Raw genomic sequence first — 8,258 nt, 5'->3', positions numbered from 1 at the left:
CATTCGAAAAAGATGATTAAGCGAACCGGAATAATTCTGTGAGCAAAAGCAAAACAACCTCAACTTTAGGAGGAGGAAAACTCGCTCGGAGCACACATTTCCATCTTTGTTCCAGTTATTTATTCCCTTTGTCTTTCAACATCCAGCAATCAAAGGAATTAAAAGGATTAAAAAGCACGCACACAACAAGTGATGGCTTAATACATCAAAGCAGGTGTGACAATGAGTGGAATAGGAGCCAGGGAAAGCGACAGCTTCAAATTAGAGCTCGAAAGCCTACACATGGAGTTCTCACAACACTCGGATCCCAGTAAAACACAACTGCAATTCAAAATGCAGCCTGGGATAGAAGCAGAGCAAAATGCACTTGTCGATGTTATGGATGTTGCTGTGTCCTGTGACACTTCAGAGTAGAGATCACCAAAGCACCTTCTGTAGTTAATGCCAGCACAAAGCTCCTTGCCCAGTAATGCATTAGGCTGGGCCATGCCGCTAGACACGCAGCAAGGTTTAGGCATGTCAGCCCACAGCCCTCATCTCACAGTTATTGCCAAATACTCTTTTCCTAAAATGAATGGGGTTTCTTAACAGTGTATTTCTTCCTTTCCCAGCTGCGGTTAATGGCAGAGACCCTAACCTGCAGTGACAGGAGTGTCTCAAAGGTTCCCAGACAGATTTAGCCTAATTAAAACATCCACTGAAGAAACATTCAAAAGCTACATGCAGCCTTATAAATATCCCACACAGCTGTAAATTGAGAATTTTCTCACACTTAGAGGAAAGTTTCCTGGCTTGCCATGTGATCCAAAACGATCCACAGCTACCCCCCAAGGGGCTGTAAATGAGAATAAATTAATGGGGGGTTCTGATGACCCATAGTGCTGCTTATGGAGGTGGGGAAGAGGTTCAGGGCACTGCAAATCCCACTTTCAACCATATCACGCTCAGAGCCTGGCAAAAATGATGGGTTTTGGATGCAACTAACAATCTAGTTGAATCAGGACAGTCATGGAGTTGCCTCCAGCACAATCAACATGTCCCTATAGATCAGAAATGATCACCCGTAGCCGAGCATCCTCACCCACCAGCGGAAAGTTGGCTTCTTCCCCGCTCCCACCTCCCTTCGATTGAAACGTTGCGACAGATTGTGCACGGGCACTCAATTGCTTCAGTGCAGAGTCAGTCTGCCCACCTCAAGTTCCTTCCCTTGGGATACCTTGATGCTCTATCCCACTGATATGATGTTGCTGCCCCAAAGGGAATGCGATTCCCCTTCTACGCAAATAACTGAGATTTCAGAATGTACCTTTCATTTCAAATCGGAGCAAAGCAAAGAGAAAGTACACACTTGCTGCCTCAGAGCAATGCTCAGATGCTTTGCTGGATCAGGTCCTCAGTGTAGACAGGATCAATAAAGTTCATTGTTATGAACCACAATATAGAATTTCAATGCCCTGATTTAAGCAGCTCCCGGTCACCTGGGACACAACGGCTGCTGATGCTGTTACAGTGGAACATCTTGCGGTTACTCAACAACATCAACACACTGCAATGCAGAGCATTTGGCCACTTACAGAGAGTGGTTGGTTTTCTGCCAGTGCATCTGACAATACTGCTCCCAGTGACCATCACCAGTGAACGCTACAGCGAGGCACCATCAGTACTGGCCAGCTTTGTTATACAGTGAATGAAGGAGCGATACGTTTTCCAGACACATAATAAATCTATGTAAAATGAATATTTTATTTGTTGCCCAGAGACATGAAAATTTTGTCTCCCCTCCAATTGCTATCTTGGAAATCCAAACCGATGGGGGTAAGAAGCAGCAGGGGAGGGCTCAGGATGCTCTGGCTGAATGACACTTTATTCAGCCTGTCATAACTGCCAACAGCAGACAGCCAGGTTTTCAATTAACTCCCTGTGTGTGATGGACTCAGATAGCTCTTCTATTAGCAGTACTTCAAAAGGCCAAAGAAACAGCAACACTTGTCCCCTTGAAGTACCACAACTTCTCAACACGCTCAAAGAGGTTTGCAACTTCAAATAAGCCCTGAGCCAAAATTGGATCTTGATTACAAAGCTATTAGAGGTTAAAAAATGTGCAAGTTGAACAGAGGGTAAAGTTGAAGGTACATCTCCAGCTTTCTAAGGAGGGACAAGAAAGGGAATTCATTTCTCATTGGTCAACTCAATTTGCTGGTCTGCAGATGAGAGCTGTCTCTGTTAGCAATGCAAGTAAAGTGCAGGGCTGCGCATGGCCAAAGAGGAGATGTTTGAAGATCTTCTCAATAGGTGCCTGCAAGAAAAGTTAAATGGGGAGTACCTCTGGTGCCCAGTCTGACATTGAACGCTGGGCACCTTTTAGAGCAGAAATCCTTTCTACCACCATCAGCAGTGCAGTTGAGCTTGGAAACAAATAAATCAGTACGAAGCCCAGTTCTCACTCATGATTGCCCCTCACACAATCCTATCTCAGCCATGAGGTCTTCTCCCCCCTGCCAATTCTTTTCTATGTCACTTGTATACGACAAGAAAAAGCCCACGCTGTGGCTGTGTCAGTCCTGTGCGTTACTGACCAGCCATCTGGACCAGTGCAGGACAGGTAATACTCACGGCAACGCTCCTTTAGCAGGAACATGTAAATCATACTCGTTTTCCTAATCTACTCAAAGGAAAGTAATTTCTTCTTTCCAGAATGGCTGAAATCAGTCAATTAATTCAGAGACCATTAGAGGAAGACCGAGGGACTAACAGACAAAAGGTGAAGGAACACGTGATTATGGATTCTTAACTTCTTGGGAAACCAGGCTAAAAATAGCAACAGACTGAGAAAGCATCAAACTATGAGATGCCCTGAATTATGCCCTGAAGAGGTGTGTCTGCAGCATCGCTGAAGCAAAGTTGGGTGGGGAAATCCTTCTGAAAAATTGCTCGGAAAAGAAGTTCATCAGGGGAAAGTCAGTGCTTGCTATTATCTATCTATTCCCTTGCCTCAGGAAGAACATAATTGCATTTCAGCTTAACTGTAAGGAAAAGGGGTGACACATTCCCTGCCTTTGATCACATAAGATGTTTTACCAGGGAGAACCACTGTCTCCCCCTACAGGGTGATGCATATCCGAGGCTAATGAGTCTGCTAATGAGGATTACTACAGCTGCTGATCTCCAGCTCCAGAAAGACACCTTACAGAGCAAAGTGTGCAGAGCTCCATTCCCGAGGGAGAACGCTGCAGGAGGACAACACTGGGACAAGCCTGGGGTAACATCGGACGTAGTCGCACAGGGTGACTGAAGAGATCCTGTGCTGATAAAAACTGTATTGCTTCACTGCAAAACTCTGATTTGTTTCTTCCCTCTTGTTATAAGCCAAGGGAAGGAATATGTTCTTCCTCCCCCCCGGCAACACTCATTTGGATGCAAGTGGGAATTTCTTTTGGTGGTGTTCCTGACTCTTCTCTTCAACAGACAGGAGAGTGATTATCAGAGCAGATGCATGGAACATAGAAGAAAGCCTGATGACATTCCCAGTGTTAGTGAGAGAAAATTCAAGTAAATGCCTGTCCACCCTGCAGTGAAACATTTGCCAGTCTTCCCAGGCTGTTCAAGAACAACTTAAGTTCAAACAGTGCTTTGAGTAACACCGCAATGTGTACTGCCAGTCTCCATTAAACCGATGAGTGGCAGATTTAAGTCCTGCCTCTCCCACCACAGACCCCCCAGTAAGCCTTGAGTTAAATGCTGTTCAAGAGAAGAGATTCCCACATCCTTGGTTAGGATCTAGGAGCAGACTAGCCCAGGAGTCTCAGTGCCTAGCTCGGAGCGGATCTGCACAGCAGAACCTGGCCCTTATCTTGCACTGCAGGTAACACATCTCCCGAGTGCTTAGCAACAAGAAGTCTCCCCATTTTAGACCTGTGCCTGGTCAGAAGCAGAGGGTGACCCCACTACTTCACAGTCCTTCATGCCATCAGATCACCACACACTTGAGCAAAATCCAGACAAGAAGAAAAGCAGAAAGAGGCAGCAAGGGGGTCAGGAGAGGCTGTGGTCTCACCTCCAGCCTGTGCAGCTGGGCAGCGGGATTTGTGATGCTCTGCTGCTGCTGTGCCAGGGGCAATGTGAAACTTTCTGCTGCCAGAGAAGGGAAAGGGGGGAAAAAAAAGAAGAGTACCTTGCAAGAGGCGTGTTGCTGTTACAGAAAAAACAGATACCAGATCAAAAAGGTCTGCTTAAAGACAGTACATATGCCAGCTCCAGGGGATTTCAAATATTTATGGTTTGCTACATTTTTAATCTTTAAGAGTTCCAGGAATGCTGCGCGCAGAATATGATGCGAGCATATCCCATGTCTGACATGACTGTGGCTTGTAAACCACTGCAGCAGTGAGAAGGGGAAAGCAGGCTCACGCATGGGTTTCTGAGGCTCCCCTCTCTGCAGGCCTGACGGGGTTATCCCCTGTACCCTCCTAGCTATTCCATCCCAGGCAACGCACACGGCACCTTCAAAAGGGCTCTTGCTGCAGGCAGAAAGGTGCAAAGGAGACATGGTGTGAGATGATCGCCTGAGGCCCGCTGGCACCACTCCAAGATGTGCTATCCCACCTCTGTCACAGATGACAAAAGAGAGTCTCTATTCTACTGCATGGCCTAAATAGATTTCTTGCCTTCCAGATGATTAACAACCTGCAGCAAATTAATATTTAAGATCACACTGGGGAGTAATTTGCAAGGTACAATGAAGGTTTTGATTCTTCTGGTACAGGAGCATGGACTGAGGAGCTTTAGCAGGGGTTTGGTGTGTGCGCAGAACACCTTAGGCATACACAGGACTAATGCATCTGACACAGGTGTTGGAATTCATGATTATTTCAGCTCATGTCAGCTTCAATTAGAAGAGATTTCAGGTATGCTTGCTCATATGCCTCTTCTCTTCCCGTGTTTCTTGAATGAAATAAACCCAACACCCAAAGCTGGGGTTGTATTTCAAGGAACTCCGTGGCTGTTGTGCACTGGCTGATGTTTGTCTCTTAACTTGGGGTAGAACTGCATAAATTATTCAGGTTCTTGTATTTTAACTGTCAGAGAAATTTAGGATCCTTAACCCATTTTGCCAACTATCATGTGAGCTCAGGGAGTTTGGGAGAGAGAAAGTACTTTCTGGAGGGTAGAAATGCTCATGCTTGCAAAGGAAATATAAGATGTGATGTTCTCAGGTATAAAAATCACATCCTGCTCTGCTTTCCTTAGAAAGGCTTTACTTCGCTCACTGAGGAGGCTGTAAAAGCCTGTCACATCAGCACTGCTATGGAGGTCACCGTTTAAGTTGTCCCTCAGTGATTACACCCAGGTTTCAGGTGCTGATGAGCCAAGGTGCCAGCAGGCTTTCCCCCAAAGCCCTGGTACTATACCGCATCTTTCCTGTGCCAGCCCACTCTGAGATGGCACGAGCATCAGCAACGTCCCCCCCACATATTGCTGGAGCTTATAAACCTGTGGGTTAGAGCAGAAGAGGAGCACATCACAAGACTGGCCTGTCCCCTTTCCCGGGCCTGATCCATTTTGAGTGAGCCAAGTTCTCCCACGGGGGGATTTAAACATGCTGGACTTTTCTGTAGGGCATGCAGAGATTGATAATTTTCCCCAGCTTTTGCCTGCCTACCGTAATCTGGCAACACTTGATGGTGTAAGGACAGATCATTTGAGCAGCAGTTAAGGGATTACAACTGGACTGTATCTGACTGTGCTTTCTTTCTCTGTACAATGACCAGGTCATAATTAGGACAGGAATGATGGTGTTCAGTGATGTGGAGAGGCATTAAGCTGTTGAGCTTCTGGCGCTGTGACCAGGTACGTGCTGCCAGGTTTCAAAGTTCAGCAGCTTTTAGGACTGGCAAAGCCGTGTCTTCCCGCTGTGATGTGGCAGCGGAGGTACACTGCATTTCTGCAGAGCTGGGCTCTGCTGTGAAAAACCGAGGAGCAGGCACGGCAAGAACCACAGCACGGCCAGAGCAGCACAGCCCTGATGCTCAGCCCCTCCACCCCTACCCAGGGAAACACGCACAGCCCAAACCCTGTCCCTACCCAGGAAAAACCTAAAGCAAGATGCTCCACTGTTAAACGTGCAGATCTATAGTGATTTCACTGGAATTCAAGCATATATCCCAGTTTAGGCAGAGCTGCTGGAAACACTATGCCAAAACACCTCCTTCCCCATCAATCTATTTGTAAGAACCCAGAAGTGTTGCCTTAATGCTGTTTTTCTCCCTTTTTATTTTTTAATCCACCTGACCTTTTGGAAAAGAAAACGCTGTTGACTGGCTTTTTCAGTGTTGTCACTGTTCTGCAGTGTTAATTATTTATAACCATATAAAAACGAGGCTAAGAACTGAAAGTTCTTTTACCAAAGCCCCGTCACTACTCCCATGCACGCACTTTTATCTGCTCTTCCTAGCAATGTCTGTGTTGGAGAGTTTTACCCTCAATTCTTCCCTCCTTGTGAGTACTCAGTCAAGTAAAGCATTAGCCAGGCTTTGCCACTCTAGCATTTGAATTAAGAAATTGTCACCAGCACAGAAACTCCCTGGATTGCTCCTATAATGCCATTGTAACCCTCCCAGCAGAAGTCCAGATGCTTCAAATTTACAATTTTTAAATGATTTCTAAGAATGTAATGACGTGATGCGTTTGGTCCACATAGATTTTTTAAAAAAAAAAAAAAGCTTAGCAATTTCAAGATGACAATTTGTCAAGAAATAAATGGCAGTACACAAGCCCCTGTAACTTACTGGCTATTCAGCGCCCTCAGGGAAATAGCTTTCCAGCCATTTTTACGGGTATGCGTGGGTGAGTGGAGATTTCTGTGAAGTTGTGCATAGACAGGGAGTGAGTAAAGGAGTGAAAAAATATGTTTGGCCATATGTGTCACAGGAAGGGTATCCCAAGTATTTTTAAAGCAACCTTCTTTTGATAAGACATCGGTATACTTCTTTCTGCAGCATGGCTTTGTATTTTGAACATGCTACAAACGCACGGTATGACTTCAAAACAGCAGCTTTACTTTACCTCTGTGTTTCTTGGAAAAAGTAACTCTGCCTTCCGATTTCAGATGATCGGTGAGTTCAAAAATATGCTAAAGATTTTATGGAGTGTTAAAACATTTTCCTTTTATGTCTACTTTGTTTCTAGCAGCAGCAAAAGGTGGTATCAAAGGATAGAAAATGCACCTTTTTCTGTTGAGGAGCCTACCCTGAGATTTCAGCCATAGTTTCACCATCCTGAAAGACAGACTATGAAAGATTATTCATCTGCCTTCCTATCTATCTACAGCAATATGGGTATCATCTGCTTCTATGATAAAAGCCCCCTGGGAGGTTACGCTGTGCTTATCAGATGTGGCAGCACTTGAAATATCAGACAAGTAAGATGATAAATAATAAATGAGCCTCTATATTTTAATCTGATGTAGGAAAATGTTAACTGTTAATCTGGATAATGGAGACTCCATGTCCTAAAATCCCCTACCCGTGAACTTCAGGCAACCTCTCTCTGATAGCTTCAGCCTTGACTTTTCATTGAAATCAAGCTTCTGAAGGCATCAGCATTTCTCAAGGGCTTTCTCAGAGAAAAGCACAGCCCCATACTAAATACGCTCATTTGCTCGGGGCTGATAATTAGCATTCCTCAACTGCATTTACCATCTCGGGACTCAGATCTTGTGCTTTGAGAGACATCAGGAAACACTACTGGTTGTTCTGTCTATTTTTCCCAGAACAGCACCATCTGTAAGGGCTCTCAGTCCCTTCAGCCTGCTGAAGCAGCCTCATTCTTCTAAATCAGCCTTTTCCCCATCTTTGCTTTAGCTGGAAGATTAACATTTGAAAGCAAGGAGCTATGAGTTTTTAAAGATTCATTCCTAGAAGTTCCTGGAGGGAAAAGGCTTGGGAGCTACAGATACAGTAAGATAAATGGAAATGGTAATTCAAACCAGGCTGTGGTTGGTTATATCTGAAGGTTTCTACAGCGTGATCACTGCTGTGATTCAAGTGATGCTAGCGAGCACTGACCGGTGCAACCTCAGATAGGCACTCAAACCAAAACCCCTAAGCAACAGCAATGCCCTTCGCCCCTGGACTGGGGACCTCTGCCGAGAAACCAAAGACTGAAAGCTAATGCTGACCTTTCTCCTCATCATCCTCTGAGGGCAGGGACCATTGCAAGCAAAATAGTAGCCTGCGTACAATTTCCACCTAGGGGGGATG

This window comes from Egretta garzetta, unplaced genomic scaffold (genome assembly GCF_000687185.1).
Source record: "Egretta garzetta isolate BGI_Z169 unplaced genomic scaffold, ASM68718v1 scaffold322, whole genome shotgun sequence".
Lineage (NCBI taxonomy): Eukaryota > Metazoa > Chordata > Aves > Pelecaniformes > Ardeidae > Egretta > Egretta garzetta.
The sequence above is the reverse complement of the archived record's forward strand: the minus strand, read 5'-3'. Positions refer to the sequence as shown.